The sequence below is a fragment of the Miscanthus floridulus genome, chromosome 13 (genome assembly GCF_019320115.1).
Source record: "Miscanthus floridulus cultivar M001 chromosome 13, ASM1932011v1, whole genome shotgun sequence".
Lineage (NCBI taxonomy): Eukaryota > Viridiplantae > Streptophyta > Magnoliopsida > Poales > Poaceae > Miscanthus > Miscanthus floridulus.
This window is the reverse complement of record NC_089592.1, coordinates 88,714,064-88,720,873: the sequence shown is the minus strand read 5'-3', so window position 1 is coordinate 88,720,873 and position 6,810 is coordinate 88,714,064.

Below are 6,810 nucleotides of genomic sequence, written 5' to 3'. Positions count from 1 at the left end.
TGTTGTCATAGTTTATATATCAATGCTTCATCATTGCATGAATAGATATTTATTGCCGTTGTAATTCTGATCACATGTGTTATATTCCGCTGTTCAATTAAACTATTTATAACTCTAATAATATGATTACATTCCGCTGTTATAATAATAAATATTATACACTGATGTTGTACTAAAAGTGATGTAAGAAATGGTTAAGAATGTTGTAAGCTTTATTCTCTCATTTGTGATCCTGATGGCAAAAATGTGGATTTTTGGGTTCTCCCCTAGGGTGTGCCTGACGGAACCGAGTAATTTAGTATTCTCCCCTGAGTGCTTAGTGTCTAATGGGAGTCCCAGTTTGGACAGGGACCTAGGACCCTAGGACAGGAGAGTGATAGGTTGGTCCTGCTTGTGCCTTAGGTACAAGCGGAGCATGTGTTTTTGGGGTACTTAGCTGGGGGCATTGATTCGCAAATCGCCGGACGATCTGGTATGACTTGTCTACGGTTTAGCATCATAGTGAGAACTAAAAGATGAAAGATGGAAGAAAAGGAAATCTAATTGCTTACCACCTGCTTGAAAGTAGCACAGGTGCTTACATAGAATGGTCAGTTAATGAACCAATGCGGCTATTAATAAAAATCAAATATAAGGACGTACGCTTAGTAATGCTTCCTGTAAATGCAATAAACCCACTAGCCAGATAGCCTTGCATATCCTTGGAGTCAATTCTTTCCTCCTGTCGGGTAAGTCTTGCTGAGTACAATTGAGTACTCAGAGTTTTATTCACCCTGTTGTAGATGGCAGGTGGATGCTAGAGCTGACCCTTGTATGTGGATACCTCCTAGTGGCCTCAACGAGGATTCCTTTACACTGTGATCATAGTTGTTATTTATAACTCTCACCAAATGTTTTTATAAAGGGAAATTGGCTAGCAGACACTTAAAGTGGAGGTCGTTTACTGGCGGACACCCAAAGTGGAGCTATTTGCTGAAAGACACTATCGTTGCTGACAATTATGCTACTGGACACCATGCTCCTTATTTTATTCATTTCCAGTAGTTGAGGAGAGAGAGGAGCGGTGAAATGACATTCTTGCCCCTGCCGCTTTCTTCTTCCTCTCTCCCTTTCTCTTTTTCTGTTTCCTGTGTCGGCGCACGGAGGTGAAGCTAAGGCGGTGGCTGCTAGTGCAGGTTTGCTGGGCAGCTAGGCAGGTCAGGCGGCATAGGGAGCATCTTGAGCATATGCTTCGTCTCCTCCATCTGTGTCACCGTGTTGAGCGACCACCGGTCCACCGGTCTTCACCGTCGCCTTGCTCAGGACGGTCAGGTTAGGCGTGTGTGGGAGCGGGACCGCTTCTTCTTGGCGTAGTACTCATGGTCGAGCTCATGCAGGTCGTGCAGGTCCATGGGCACAAAGATGGCTAGCTTCCTGGCGCGGTCGCCATGATGACCCTGGCCATCTTGGCGAAGGGGCTCTCAGAGGTGGGCTTGTGGCGGTAGAAGGGCGTGCCCGTGGTGAAGATGGCGATGGAGACAGCGAGGCCGAGCATGGGCAGCGCTTAGCTGATGGTCCAGCCGACGTTGTCCTGAATGTAGACGAGCACGGTGTTGTCGAAGAGCATGCTGAAGAAGATGTTGAACATCCACCAGTTGAAGAAGGAGAGCTTGTGGCTGTGCTCTAGCGGGTGGGTGTCGTCGAACTGGTCCACACCGATGGTGGAGATGTTGGGTTTGATGCTGCCCGTGCCCACGGCCAGGATGTACAGGGCCAGGAAGAAGACGCCTAGCTACGCACTCGTCGCCTACTGCACGTAGTTGGGGTCCGCCATGCTGGCTTTGCACTTGGGCGGCCGGGGCACCCATGTGAGCCACGAGCCTGCATCCACCACACAGCCACTAGACCTGTCAGCACGCCTCGCAAACATGGGTGGCGTCACAGCCGCGACCATGGCCCCCTTCACGCTGACGCCGATGAGGCGCACGTGGTATGCGGCCTCGCCGGCGGCGTCCCGTGGTGGTAGGATCGGCATGAGCGAACAAGTGGATGCGTGCACGAGGGGCAGCACAGACACGAGCAGGCGTGGGCAGGAGCAGCGCGGTGCGGCGATGCGGATGAGCGGACGCAGGTAGGGTAGCGTGGTGGATGATCGATCAAGCAGACACAGGCATGATGGAGCGGCAGAGCAGACGCGCATGAGTTCTGAGCGGACACGCTCTGAGCAGACACGCGCGAGCTTCGAGCTACGGGCAATGGAGAGGATGCACAAGCGGACATGCTTCTAGTCCTCGTACGCGTCCTTCACCGCCGTCACACCGAGCACGAACGCCAACGGGAGCACAGAAGAGGCCAGCGTGAGCACACCGAGCTATGGCACCATGTTCAGTGCCACCAGCATGAGGAAGTAGAGGTAGGCCACATGGTGGAACTGCTCGTAGAGGTTGCGTGGGAGGAAGGTGAGAATGGTGTACTTGGTGGTGTGGATCGAGTTGTTGGGGAGCCCGGCCGGCGACGCATTCATGCGCTCCACATCGTTGATGTACACGAACCATGCATCCTCGTCGTGGAGGTTGCACTGCGAGCCAGCATGCTCGGACGCAGACTGCCTGGTGGACACCCACCCGAGCCCGATGGGTCCCCCGATGCAGACCTGTCGCGGTGGAACCGGAAGCTCTCGAGCGACAATGCCATGGACTCAGCCTTGGAGCCCAACCTAAAGTTATTGGTCGCTGTCGACAGAATATCATCGGCAGTCCACCGAGCGGTATCCTGCGATGGTAGATTGATCGGCAGAGGAGCGTGTAATCAAGAACAAGAAGGCAACAGAGACACACGAGTTATACAGGTTCAGGCCGTCAGTATGACGTAATACCTTACTCCTATGGTCTATTAGTTTGTATTAGCTATTGTATGATTTGCCATGATTTCGTAGGGGGTCCCTGCCCGCCTTATATAGTCTGGGGGGCAAGGTTACAAGTCGGTTAGATCTGAGAGATAACTAGAAAGTAATAACAGATTACAAGAAACATGGGATCATACGTATCCTAACAGATCTCGTAACATCTTCAGGATATCCTCCCTGTGCCTTGCGGGAGTCGCCGAGCAGAATCGTGCCCCGCAAGGCTCCTTCTCGTGGGCTAGGCCGCCCCTGGCGGCATAGCCCATGTGGCCTACCATGGGTATCTGGGGTCGTACCCCCACAGCTAGTCCCCGAGCGCCTTGTACCCATTGTGTAACGCCGTCTTGAGCTTTTCTGAGCAGGTGCGAACCAAAACCAAGCTGTCCAAATCATGGTCTGACCACCATAATGAATCGCCGAGCAGTTGTGAGCAGCTGTCGAGCAGCGTGCAACATCGCCGAGCAGTGTGTTCTGAGCACGGCTTGACATAAGGGTGTAAGGAGCTCAAGTCCAAAATTGAAAATTCCTGCACGGTAAAATGAAGTGTGCCTACTTAGAGTCCGACCACGAGGGTTAGGATACCTTGTTTTAGCTTTCAAAGGCTTGGAGTCTTTCAGAAGAAGCAAACACATTCACCGCAAGGTGAAGTGTGCCCACTTAGTCCTCGAGCCTAATAGTAGGTGATGTAGTCACGTGGTGCCAGGCTCAGAAAATAGTAAACCGACCGAGCAGGTAGCCAGTCCCCGAGCGTAGCCTCGAGGTGAAAAACAAACACATTCACCGCAAGGTGAAGTGTGCCCACTTAGTCCCGAGCCTGACAGTTGGTGACGTAGTCACGTGGTGCCAGTCTCAGAAAAAAGTAAACCGGCCGAGCAAGTAGCCAGTCCCCGTGTTTCGGGCGAAGATATCGGATAAATCAAACCATGGAGAAAAAATCAGAGTAATGGATGTACAGTATCGGTTACTGAGCCTCATTAAATTGCGGAGAAAACGGTGAATATTTGGCGGCGATAAATGAGCGACGTGGGCTACTGTTACGTGATAGCCCAAGTTCCGGCCCATTAAACCATGTTGGAGGAGTCGAAGTAGCACTGATCGTGGGAACGGTTTCCCAAAACCCTCAGATGCAAGGAAAGGTGGGGAAAGTGCTTTATAACCATGCCGCCACATACATCGCCTCCTACCTCTGTCAATCTGCCCTGCTTCCTTCCTTCGCAATCCCTGCGCTCCACATTTCGCACCAACACGAGCACTCGCCTCCAATCTAGGACCAATCTGGAGAAAATGGCGCCGAAAAAAGGAGCCGCGAAGCCAAGGAAGGCGGCCACCGGAGCCAGCCGTGATGAGGAGTGGGTGTCGTCGAAGACGGGGGTGGCAGATCTCAACAGGATGGTGGTGGCTGGCGTGCTCCCATACCACCTCACTGCCAGATGGCGGCCGGCTAGTGGTGAGGCCTTCCCAACACCTCATACTGATGAGGCTGTAGTATTTCAAGATTATTTCTAGCGAGGATTAGGGTTTCCTGTCCACCCCTTTTTGAGGGACCTTATGGAGTTTTGGGCGATTAGCCTCTACAATCTTCACCCCAACACCATACTGGACGTGTCGATCTTTATCCATTTCTACGAGGCGTTTCTCGGTGTTCTTCCACACTTCAACCTCTTCAGGCACCTATTTTGTCTGAAGAAGAAGGGGGGCAGCGGTTCCAAGGTGGTCGGCAGCATGTACCTACAGCTCAGGGATGGGATGGCCAGTGAATACATCAACGTTCTGCTAAATACCTCCCTAAAAGGTTGGAACGCCAGATGGTTCTATATCAAACAAAGTCACCCAATGATTCGATGCGACGTCCACCACATCCCGGTTAACCATAGTAACTGGTCGGAAAGACCCAACAATGCTGACATGGAGCAAGTAATGGAACTTCTGGACTTGATTAAGGGCGTGGAGCTTAGGGGTGAACTGGTTGCAGCTAGCTTCATAGTGCGGCGCATCCAACCCTGCAAAGAGAGGGCCCACCCGGCATTCGACTACAAAGGTGATAACGACGGTACCCGGGAAAACACAGACCGTCTGACGAAGAAAGAAGTAATAGACCATGCGATGGACCTATTTACTTCCAATGTCTCATTTAGCTGGCCAAAAGGAACGAAGGCTTTCAACTGCACCAATCCACCTCCTCAGGTAACCCTTTCACTTCGCATTGATCAGGCATCAATTGCCGAGCAAAGGACTGACTTACTTATGAAAAGATCCATTCGTAGGATAGGGCAATATACTTTTCAAACGTGCCGAGAGCCAATTGGCCGAAAGGAGTAGACATTCGACGGCCGCTACAGCCCAAAGAGGAGGAGCCGAGCACCTCATCGGATAGTCCATCCCCAGTATCGGAGAAGATCCACGGGAAAAGACCGGCAATAGATGAGCCAGTCCAAAAAGGAGAAAGACCGCAGGCTCTACTGCACACAAATCGGGTGGCATCTCGCTTGGTGAAGACCAAACCGCTCGACCACAAAGAACCGCTATGCTGGAGTGGTCGGACGATGATGAGGACCAGTCAGCGAATCCACCGAGCACGAAGGAGGCATCGACGGATGCTGAAGCTCCCGAGCAGCAAGCGAGGAAAAGTTATGTGCGGGCAACGATAGAAGTCCCAGCGGTGCAAACGACCAAAGTCCCCAAGCAACAAGAGGGGATAACCGTAGAGCAGCACACAGAGGGGGCCCCAGGGTACCAAGAAGAGCGGTAGCCCGCTGCAGAGGAGCAAGAGTCCTCCCATCAGGCAGACCAAGCAGCCACGCCTGGGGGATCAGGCAGGCATCACCAATTCAAGAAATTTAATCGGAAGACCAAACCGTAAGTATATTTGTCTTGGAGTAATAATATTGTTCCTTGATTTCTCTTGGTTACTGACAAGCCGATATTACGCAGGGCAACATCGAGGCCCGTGACCTCAATAGAAAAATGGCAACTGCTCCCGTCTAGGAGTCCCTGAGTGCTCGATGAACAGAGGATGGGCCAGCCGCCGCTGCCAGCAGTCCTGGCGACGGTGAATCATTGGCGCACACGACAGGCGCGTCGACGACCGCGACCGAGGCTACGACCGAAAAAGTCGATACTTTGGAAGCGGAAGCTACAGCTATTGTTGATGCACCGGAGGCTAAGGATGCAACTCCGTCAACGGCCGAGGAGCAAACTTCCCTACCCGCAGCGATGCCAGGAGTGGTCGAAGCAGCTGTCCAACCACAGAGCCCCCCAGTGGTGCCTCAAGCGACGGCGGAGGAGGACGAGGTTGTGGAGATCGAGCGTGCCGCACCTAAACCCCAGTCCGTCCAGATTCTCCGAAAACGCGGGGAAGAGGTAGTAGTTGTCGAGGAGGAAAACACCACTAGGGAAATAAAGAGGTTGAAATCCGCCATTGCTGGAGTTATGACTCAAATCGAGGTGAGTACCACACCTGAAACACTGATATATGTTGTTGGAGACCAAGGTTTATCTCTAGCATTGTTCATCCATAGGGGATAGCTCGAACAGCCGAGCAACGGCACCAACTGATGAAGAGGATGGAGCCCCTCGCCGAGTAAAACAAGAAACTCTAGGAGGCATTAAATCTTTCGGAAAAGAGTATTCATAGGGCCCAGCGCGAGCGGGACCTTGCGGAGTCTAACTCATGGGACCTTGAACATCAGAAGGGGGTTCTGTTCGAGCAACTAATGGCTGCATCCGAGCAGCTGAAGAAGAAATCCAAGCAACTGGCGATTGTATCCGAGGAGCTAAAAAATATGTCCGAGCAGTTGGGCAAGAAAAACGGAGAACTCAAAAGTAAATCCGAGCAGCTCGACCGGAAGTGCCAGCAGTTGGAGGATGTATCCAAGCTGAAATCCGGTATGCTTTATCACATAATGTACTTTGCAATAGTTGGCCATCTG